Source organism: Talpa europaea (assembly GCF_964194135.1).
Source record: "Talpa europaea genome assembly, chromosome: 15".
In the NCBI taxonomy this organism is placed as follows: domain Eukaryota; kingdom Metazoa; phylum Chordata; class Mammalia; order Eulipotyphla; family Talpidae; genus Talpa; species Talpa europaea.
This window is the reverse complement of record NC_140083.1, coordinates 80831701-80841277: the sequence shown is the minus strand read 5'-3', so window position 1 is coordinate 80841277 and position 9577 is coordinate 80831701. Positions and strand designations below refer to the sequence as shown.

The window sequence follows — 9577 nt, the reverse complement described above, 5'->3', positions numbered from 1 at the left end:
TAGTAGGTGTAGGTGTGTGGAGATGTGAGGTTTGGGCATTAGGCTGTATTAGAGCCTGCAATGAAATTTCTCCCCATCTGGGGGACATCTATGGTTGAAAAGCCTTAGTGGGGTGTCCTTGATGAGACCATTTTGACTTTTTAAGTTCAGGCTTTGACACAACAAGCTGGTGATATTCCACCAGATTCTGGGTTCTGAAGTTCACCACTAAAGAGCCAAGAGGTGAAAGGGGTACCCTGATCTCGTCTATCACTCCTGGTGGGCCAAAGGCATGAATTCACGGGTGGGGAAGAGGAGATGCAAGTGGAGAAAGCTTTGTTCCCCCAGGGGCCAGGTGGTGTCAATGAAGGTCCCCCTGAGGGTGGAGTCGTACCCTCTTGATCCAGCAGAGGGCAGGCGGGGTCTGATCAATTCAGTCTGTCTTCAATGAAGACAAACCTGGTCCTGGGGAATCAGCCCTCACCTGGAAATCTTCCAGCAGTTGGGGGACAAAACCACACTGAGAGGCCAAGTCGCCTCTGTGAGAATGACCCGCATGCACTACTCCTGTATGTAATGGAGAATAGGGCTGTCTTCACCTAAATCAGGAATAGAATTTGGTGAGCCGCTCACCTCTTTCCACTTCGCATTAATAACTGGCTGAAGGTCCTGCACAGTGCAAGAGGCAAGAGAAAAAAATGTGAAAAGCTCAGAAATAGTTCCAGTGACCTGACTTTACCTGGGGATGATGTTTTTTCAGATGCTGATCATAGGATAATGAGCCCAATATCTATATAAAATGATGATTAGTAAGGCAAATAGATATTCAGAATTTCAACCCCTGTCCTACTCAGAAAATTTTCCCTGTGCTCAGGGCATAAATCCCTTGGAAAAATCCCCAAAGCGCTTCCCTTATCACAGTGCATCATCCAAGCCACTTCGTTTGCACTTACCTAGACACCATTTAACTGGCAGCGAGAAACTCTAACCAGCAGCCCAGAGTCTGCAAGTCTGCACGGACCTCTAAGCCAGCAGACCAAGGCTCTCTTCACTGGTAAGCAGAGGGCTCTCGCTCTCCTCTGGCACAAATCCTTGCCTTTGCTTGCCTACAGCGCAGTGCCAGGCAAGCCCCAATTCAAAAACTCCTCTGCCAACAAAATCATACTTTGCCAAGGCCAGTCCGTGAGGTCCTGGAAAGGTGTATTTTTCACCCAACGAGTAGCGGTGGGTGTGGGAGGGAGACCCTAAACATCCTACTATAGCTGCTCTTAAAACTACAAGTTCCACTCCATGAGTGAGCTTTCCTGTGCTGCTATCACATATCTCACTGTCTTTCTCACGTCATGAGGACACAGTCAGTAGGAAACCATTGATCTTTACAGCCAAAGAATTATTTGATGCTCTTAAAAAGCGGAACAGTTTTGTCAAACACCGCTGACAATCTGGCAATTGATGGTCTTTGAGAGGAATCAGCCTCCAAAGTTTTTGACTTCAAAACGCAAGAGAACTTGGCAAAGGCTCCCCCTTGCTTTCTGCCGAGACTCTAGTCTGTCCACACTCGTGATGGCAGACCCTTGGTATAACAGGGACTCCCTGGGCCCCCTACTCAGGAATCTGTGAAGCGGCATCTGCTCGGACCCCTCGAATCAGAGGTCTCCCCAGACACACCTGAGAAGAGGCCACCAGGGCACCTTGAGGAGGACGAACTTCCACACCAGAAGAGTCCACTGGCCTCATGCACTCTTTTTTTTTTAAAAGATTTATTGATTTATGCATGCATGAACTGGGGTACAAGCCAGAGGTACGGCGGTGAGAGGATTCATCAGAGACAGAGTGGGGAGCAGAGCAGGCAGAGCTACTGAGATACACTGCTGAGGGGAACAGCAGGCCAGTCAGGAGAGGTCTGCTGCGCCATGTGGGTTGCTCCCCGGCCGGGATCGAACTCAAGCGGCAGAGGCTGCCGACAGCTTCACAGGGCCGGGTTTACCCCCTTGAGCCACGAGGGAGGCCCCTTCAGCCCCTCTTTGTTATCAGCATGATCCAGAAAACACGACACCACACCCCCCCCCATCTGAGCATTGTCTGCTTGCACCAACACGCACACCTCGCAGGAATTTCACAGGTGAGACTAGACTTTGCACAGTGAATGAACACGGCACCTGTCCTCCAGTGGCTTCATGGATACTAAAGGTCTGACTTCCTTGATGAGTATTTGTCTGAGGAAGCAATTACAATATGTATTGATTGTTCTTAAAGGTTATTCACTTCAAAATTTCTCATTCTATATGAAAATGTGTTAATTATTCTCATATCCCTGCGGCAATACAGCAACTGTAAACTGAGTTCTATTCTATGCAAGACCTGTGGGCCTGGGGACTCCCAATCTATCACTGAAAACATATCAGTCAGTTTTCAGGGGTCGCCAAGTCCTCTTGCCCACTGACTCCCCAAATCCTATTGACCCTATCAGGTGCAGCTGAAACCAGCAGGTATTCTGTGCTTTATCTTTAATATTTGAGTAACCTTTATTGTTATTTATTGCCTCACCAGCGTTGTGTAAAAATAAAGATAAGGGATTCAGTACAAATCAAATTATAACCTGAGTTGTTGGAATCAGATCCATAATGTCAACTTTTTTTTTAAAGACTCATTTATTTATGCACACAAGAGCTGGAGTGTAGGCCAGAGGTGCAGGGGTGAGAGGATTCTCCAGAGACCGAGTGGGGAGCAGAACAGGCAGATTGTTTGAAATCACTGCTGAGGGGAGCAGTGGCCAGGCTGGAGAGGTCTGGGGCTGCTGCTGTGCCATGTGGTCAGCTCCCTGGTGGGCCAGATCAAACTCCTGCTGCAGAGGCTGCTGATAGCTTGATAGCTCTGTGTCTTTAACCCCAGCACCACCAGGGAGCCCCCATGTGTCAACTTGCTCTTCTTGAATGCTGTGTTGCTCAGTTTGTTGCTGGTGGGAGCTAAGGCAGTTGTAAAAATGGCCATGATGGCGGCTATGGAGACTGGCTAACACCTGAGCAGCAGAGGCCACAGTGAAAAGGACAAGGAGCCCCGCCTGGTCATGGGTAGGGCCCATCCCCATTATGAGCTCAGTAACCCAAAACAGCCCCCCCCCCAAAAAAAAAAAAAAGAAAGGGAAAGGAAAGAAGTTGCCAGACAAAAGCAACAAAGGCGAGGTTGAGCTTCACTCACTGCAGTGGGAAGGGAGGAGAGGGCCCAGGTACTGCAGGAAGGGTCCCGGGGTGAGGGGATTATTGGGGATTTGCTCTTGTTTAGGGTAATGTAGATATTTAGAAGTGAGAGTGAAGCTGCAATTGGTAATTGTAGCATAAGGTAAAAAGTATCAGGCTTCTGTGCCCCCCCACAAACCATTAGGAGAGATGAGGAACCCTGCGGTCCTGCATGCATGCCTGGTGGCGGCACCTGGAGTGGGTGCACCTGGGCTGAGAGACTGAGTTGACAAGGGCAGCGTCACGGGGACGCCAGCAGAAGCCGAGAGAAGAGAAGCAGAGAGAACGCAGAGAGCCCAGATACAGTGATGACTTCCTAGGGCTGGGAGGCCCCCCAGCACCCCCGCCTGCTGTGTACCTGGTAATCCCAGTAAAAGCCTAAAACTCCCGAGGGCTCCAGGACTCCTCCCTTGCCCGGTCTGCTGGATCAGAAAACCTGCTCCATGTCATTCCTGCCCCTACAGTCACGAAGAAGCCATCGCTCCTTACATAAGAGAAAGGCCTGTTTCAAAGACAGGCAACAGTTTTGACACCAACTTCGGTGTGAGCTACCCTGAAACAAATCCTGCAGGGATTTTGCTCACATTCCTTCCACATAGTCACTCAGTGACTCTGTTCAATTTCAGGAGCCTGAGACCAACAGGACACACTATTTCCCACTGTGAGTGCAGCTCAGACACCAACAGCTCCAGACTCGCGCAGTGTTCAGTGGAACTTGGTGTTTTCCCATCGGCCAGGTGTGGCCTATCCCAATACTGTGGGTCAGCTCAGAGGAGCTGCCCTTGGATTAACTAATCCTTGCGTCGCCCCACCCAACCACGCACAGAAGCACCCATTTGCTGTTGCTTATCTTTATTGCTTAGTTGATTTCAGAGAGAATGATGAGGAGCAAGGGGGAGAGGCAGGCATGGTAGTAGCTGAATTAAATCAAATGAAGGGACATTTGGACCAGGGCAGCCGATCACATGCAGCAGGTCCAGGCTGATGCCATCTCATGGACCATATCAACGGCCCTAGCCGAAAATGTCCTTTAGAACTGCAAGAGGGAAAAAGTGAATGAGATACGCTCCAAAGCCTTCTGACACAGGAGAAAGTATGTGACTTTACTCGTACGGGTAGGAAGAACGATAAAGAATGGCGCTGGAGTCAGTGGGGTCAAGGGAACAGGAGATTTCAAATCGGGAAGACAGACAGCCAGCAAATGTGCAAAGTAGATTTCATCAGCCACTGGACGAAGCCCGGGAGGCTGGAAGTTGCAAAGCAACAAGGAGGCCCGGGGGAGCGTTAGTTTCCCGGGTAACATGGTGCCCACAGGCCAGCACCTCCCGCCTTGTCTCCCCCAGAAGCTCCTCAGGCACATGCGTGAGCAGAGCACGTGTCCCTCATGGCCCCACGATGACATGGAAACCAACATTTGAAGACTGTGTTGGGCTTTGACTGTTTAGGTCCAAATCCACCCCTTTTGTTACTGCCCACTTGTTCAGAGCAGCTTCCCCTGGTAACATTTTCCATTTATTCGTTCTCAAAAGTTCATTCCAAGGAGGTAGTAGGAGATGCAAAATGAGTATGAATTGAATATTATGGTGACAGAAATACTCTTAAAATCAGCACATTTTATACTCGAGCAACAAGAAGGTGAGGGGGAAGGAAAATGTACCAGTGTTCATTTTCCTCATGGGACCCTCAGGATCCTCCAGGAACAGGGTCCTCAGGGGGTTCCCAAAGCCCAGTCATCCTGGAGGGGCACTCAGGACAGCTTTCTCATGAAAACCTCATTAAACCTATTTGTTTGTGGAAATACCAGAGCAGGCCACGAGGAGGTTTCTGAAATCAGGCATTGAATGTCCCTGACCCGTGGCCACACTTGGCCTGTGCGCTGGCCTTTCTCCTGGGGAGCACACATCGCACCAAACAGGCCCCACGTGTCTCCAGCCGCCGTGTGCGATCCTGGCTGTGGCTGGTGCAGCGGGACCCCCAGAGCCGTCTCCTCAGGGCCGCGATGCCACAGCAGCAACTCCCCGTGTCTCCTCGTGGCGGTGGAGAAACCAGAGGCCCCGCCTGGCGTTGGGCACCAAGACCCACAGGCGCCTTTCCGTGCCGGCCCTTGGCACACAAGCCACAGCTGTCCAAGAAATGACCTGAGCTCCGACCACCCCCTCCTGACCCCGGACATGCCCCCTGCCCTGACCCCGGACACAGCCTGGAACTGCCTCTGCCTGGGGACCAGGACGCGCTCCCCACGCAGGACACGCGCTGCCCCACTGCATTCTGGCCGGGGACTCTCAGCCTCCCTGCCGGAGACGTGTTTTCACCTTCAATGTCAGTAACTTGAAAGCAAAATAGGCAAAGTCAGTAAACAAAATCCACAGATTCCTGCTCGCTTGATTCTATCTGTTGACTTTGTAACAGCACAAAACATTTTAAATAATGGGGGGGGGAAAAAAAGGCCAGGCTTTTTTCATGGCTTCTCTTCACTGTCCCAAAAAACACACTCCTGGAGGAACAGAAAACCCAGGGAACATAGGAACCCCACACAGATGCCAGTTACCTCCTAATAGGCCAGATTTCGTGGTGGGGGTTGTAGAAGCAGTTGTTTGAGTGGTAGCAGCGGCAGTTGAAATAGCGGGGGCTGAAATCAGGAAGAAATGATGTGGGTGAGACAGTGGAGGAAAGTCTGTCCCGCTCCAGCCTGAGACAACACCCCAATCACTCAGTTCTCTGAAACGCCCGATTCTGCCAGGGCTTTAGCTGGACGACAGCTGCCTCTTCCTCACTCCTCCAACAACTGGCTTTGGTGGGAGAAAGACTTTGAAGTTCCCCTCCAAGGATTGAGGCTGACACAAGGGGCAGCAAATCATTTCTCCAGGACACGAGCACAGAAGACAGACCCACGTGTGCTCCCGTCACAGGAGCTGCCGCTCAGGGGAAGCAGGAAATCCCTGGTGGACGGACCTCCTGGACCTGCCCCAAGGGCAGCGTGGCCTGAGCAGCTTCCGTGGCAGCAGAATGAGTGAGCTGGGGGGGAAAGTCTAGGAGGGAAGAGACCTAAGAGTAAGAGTTGGGGAAGCAGGAGTCACCTGTCCTCAGAGGACAATAATAGTGACTGACTGGAATGATTAAAATCCCTGCCTCAGGTCCTGGGCTGAGGGGGTCCTGTTCGACTCATCTTTTGTGTCAATGAGGACTTGACCATGACAGCAAATATGTGAGAGACGTGAGCCATGATGGGAGAGATGGTGCATTCTGGAAATAATGAGAATAAGTAAATGCCCCACCAATCCCCCCAGGCTCAGGCTTAGAAATATCACCCCCCAGTAGCTTATACCAGAGCTACTGGCAAGGAGCAAGTGTCACACCCACATGTGTGAGTTGACTCGACTTCAGTAATCAGATAGTGCCATCACCAGGCACACATCTGCCTCACTGATCAGGACTCGGTCAGGAAAGGGAGTGTATTTCATGGACCCCACATGACAGGAGGACATGTGGCTCATTGTGTGAGGCTGACTGCAAGAAACAATGCCCCAGGGTCAAAGACACCAGACCAAGCTTGGATGAAACAGACGTGCACTTCACACCTGTGCGGGCAAGACACACACCCCTACAGAATGCGCCGGACCCTGGGAGATGCCCACACTGAAGGGGCTTTGGTCCTGAATATCGTGTTTCAGAAGAGAGAAAAAAACAGACATCAGCCTGGAAATAAGGTGCACACACACACACTCACACACACACACATGCACACACATCCCTATGTGTACAGTTTTCCATCCCCCCCACCCGTGTGATCTAATTCCTCATGTCATTTTCCATTTAGGAATGATGCTGCCTCCTTCATCTTGCTACTACCTGGCCTCTCTTTCACACACTAGTGTTAGATGCAGCCCTGCAGTCAATATTAGTCAGAAAGACATGACAAACATACCACTAAATTGCTCCCACACAAATAGATACCCCAGTCCTCTCTACTGAAGAACAAGGATAATCAATGCACAAACAATACAAATTAGCAGTTTTGTTGTTTGAAAGCAACTTAATCTTCCTGAGCGTAGGTTTCCCAGGGTTTTCCTAAGGGCTCACTAGGACCAACCCAGGGGGAAGGCGCGACAATGACAGGGGAAGGTCCCCGCTGCCAGCACCAAGAGGGCAAGTGGGACTCACCGGTGGTGGTGCCAGTTGTAGCTGCTGGTGCCGCTGCAAGGACAAGGAATAGATAGGGGTGAGGAAAGTATGGGGGAGGGGAGAGCAGATTATATGCACGTGGAAAATCACCATTGCGGGAAAGAGACGAAGTGTAAGTGCAGACTCACCAGTAGTAGGACTTGATGTTGTCTCTGAAAGAGAAAAAGAATTAATCAGACGTAGGTGAAAACGGGGGGAGAATGGGCAATATTGCAGGCTGTCACATCTGAAAGCTTCATGTTGAGAGAGAAAATGCAAATAATATAAAACTCCAAAGCCACATCAAATACGTAATATGTGGTCATTTCTGCTTTCTTATAAAGCCCTCCAAGGGCCTTCCCAAACATATCTTCCTGACATCACCATTAATATCTGATTTCAGGGCCTCCTCAGTGGCGCAGCGGTTGAGCGCTGGGTTGCAAAGCTGCCCGCAGCCTCCACGGCGCCAGTTCAATCCCCGGCTGCTCCCCGGCCACCAGAGGAGGGTCCCGCATGGCGCGCAGACCTCTCCTGCCGCCCGCTGCTCCCCTCAGCAGTGTACTTCGGTCCTTCTGCCTGCTCTGCTCCCCGCTCTGGCTAGGTGAATTCTCTCACCCTCCCGCACTTCTGACTGTACCCAGTGCATGTATAAACAAACAAACAAACAAACAAACAAACAAACAAATAAATAAATAAATAAATAAATAAATAAATAAATAAAACATGCCTCTTAAAAAAATATATATATCTAATTTCAACACTGAAATTGAGTGGAGCTTGGATTGGGTTTGGAAAAGCTCACGGATGGGGCATATCAGTCATGACAGGTCTGTCCACATGGTGACGGGGCAGAGTTTGGAGGTGACAGGAGGAGCCTGCATCTAGGATCCCACAGACCCACATCCGCAAAGAAGTCATACCCTGATGCACTGTTTCTCCAGCGAGAACACGCATTATCCTTATTTTCAGGGAAGCATCATTACTTACGGCCAGAGACCAGGAAGGTGGAGACAGCCACCAGCAGCAGGACAGCCAAGAGCTTCATGACGGTCAGTTGAAGAGCAGGGAGCACAGACAGGACAGCTCAGAGCTCAGCAAACGTGAGGTCTCTAACTTCCAGACTCAAGATCCCCATGTTATATAGGCAGAGGGCACCAATCAGGAGCTGTCAGGTCAGAATCCGGGTTAGTTCACGCCAAGAAATGTTTGTACTCAAACTTGTGTAGAATCAACAAGGCAGCCCGAAGCTCTTTGGAAAGATCGCACTGCAACCCCTCAATTTTGACCTGGGTTTCAACTCACACTAAATATTTTCCCAGCAACGTTTCCTCCAGGCTTCCTCTTGGCTGCAGGATGGCATGACACCGTGATCACCAGGTCTTCCTATAAGCCTCAGAAATCCCATATCCAGCCTTTCTGGTCTACTCAGAACCTGCAGTGCTCTTGTATTAGCAGTGATAAGATCATGGTTTTTTAGTCCTGTGTCTCCTCAAAGGGGAATCATAAAGCTAGGGCAGGCTGATCTCAGAACCATGTTCCATAACATGAGGAAGTGGGGGTCTCCCTGGAGGCCTAAGGGTTAAGTCTTAGCACTCTCACCACTGCAGCCTGAGTCCCACACCCAGCCAGGGAGCTACCCACATGGCACAGCAGGCCTCTCCTGTATTGCCCGCTGCTCCTGTTAGCCGTGTATTTCAGTAGATCCGCCTGTTCTGGTGCCTACTGTCTCTGGTGAAAATCAAACAATGTCAGTGCATTCGTTTTCTATTTCTCCACACTCATCAATGAAAATGTAATACTTTAGAAAACACAAATTTATAATCATACATTTTTAGAGAGTAATAGTCCAAAATGGATGTCCCTAGATTATGACAAGTTATGCAGGCGTATACTGCTTTGGAAAAACCTAGAGGAAATCCATTTTCCTTTCTTTGTCATTTCCAGAGGTTGCCCACACATCTGGGCTCATAGCCTCTCTCTAGCTTAAAGATCCTGTGGCTTTCTCATTCTGCATCCCCTTGAAACTCATTTTTCTGCCTTCATCTGCCATATTTAAAGTACCTTTGTTTATTCAATTGGGGCCACCATATAAGCCACAAAAATCTTTCCCTTTCATATGTTCATCGGATTTGCATCTTTAATAATATTTGAAAACTGAATCTCATTTTCCTTGTCATCTAACACATTTCTAGATTCTAACA

General features: G+C 49.8%; 1 long non-coding RNA gene across 1 annotated transcript; it reads right to left on the bottom strand.

The window, feature by feature from the left end:
* Positions 1 to 4050: 4050 nt before the first annotated feature.
* On the bottom strand, positions 4051 to 8479 carry LOC311184888. Its single transcript, XR_014617099.1, has 5 exons — positions 8364 to 8479; positions 7526 to 7549; positions 7377 to 7409; positions 5764 to 5844; positions 4051 to 4251 (listed from the first exon to the last, which is right to left on the bottom strand). It is a non-coding gene; the product is annotated as an uncharacterized lncRNA (long non-coding RNA).
* Between the last annotated feature and the right edge of the window lie 1098 nt (positions 8480 to 9577).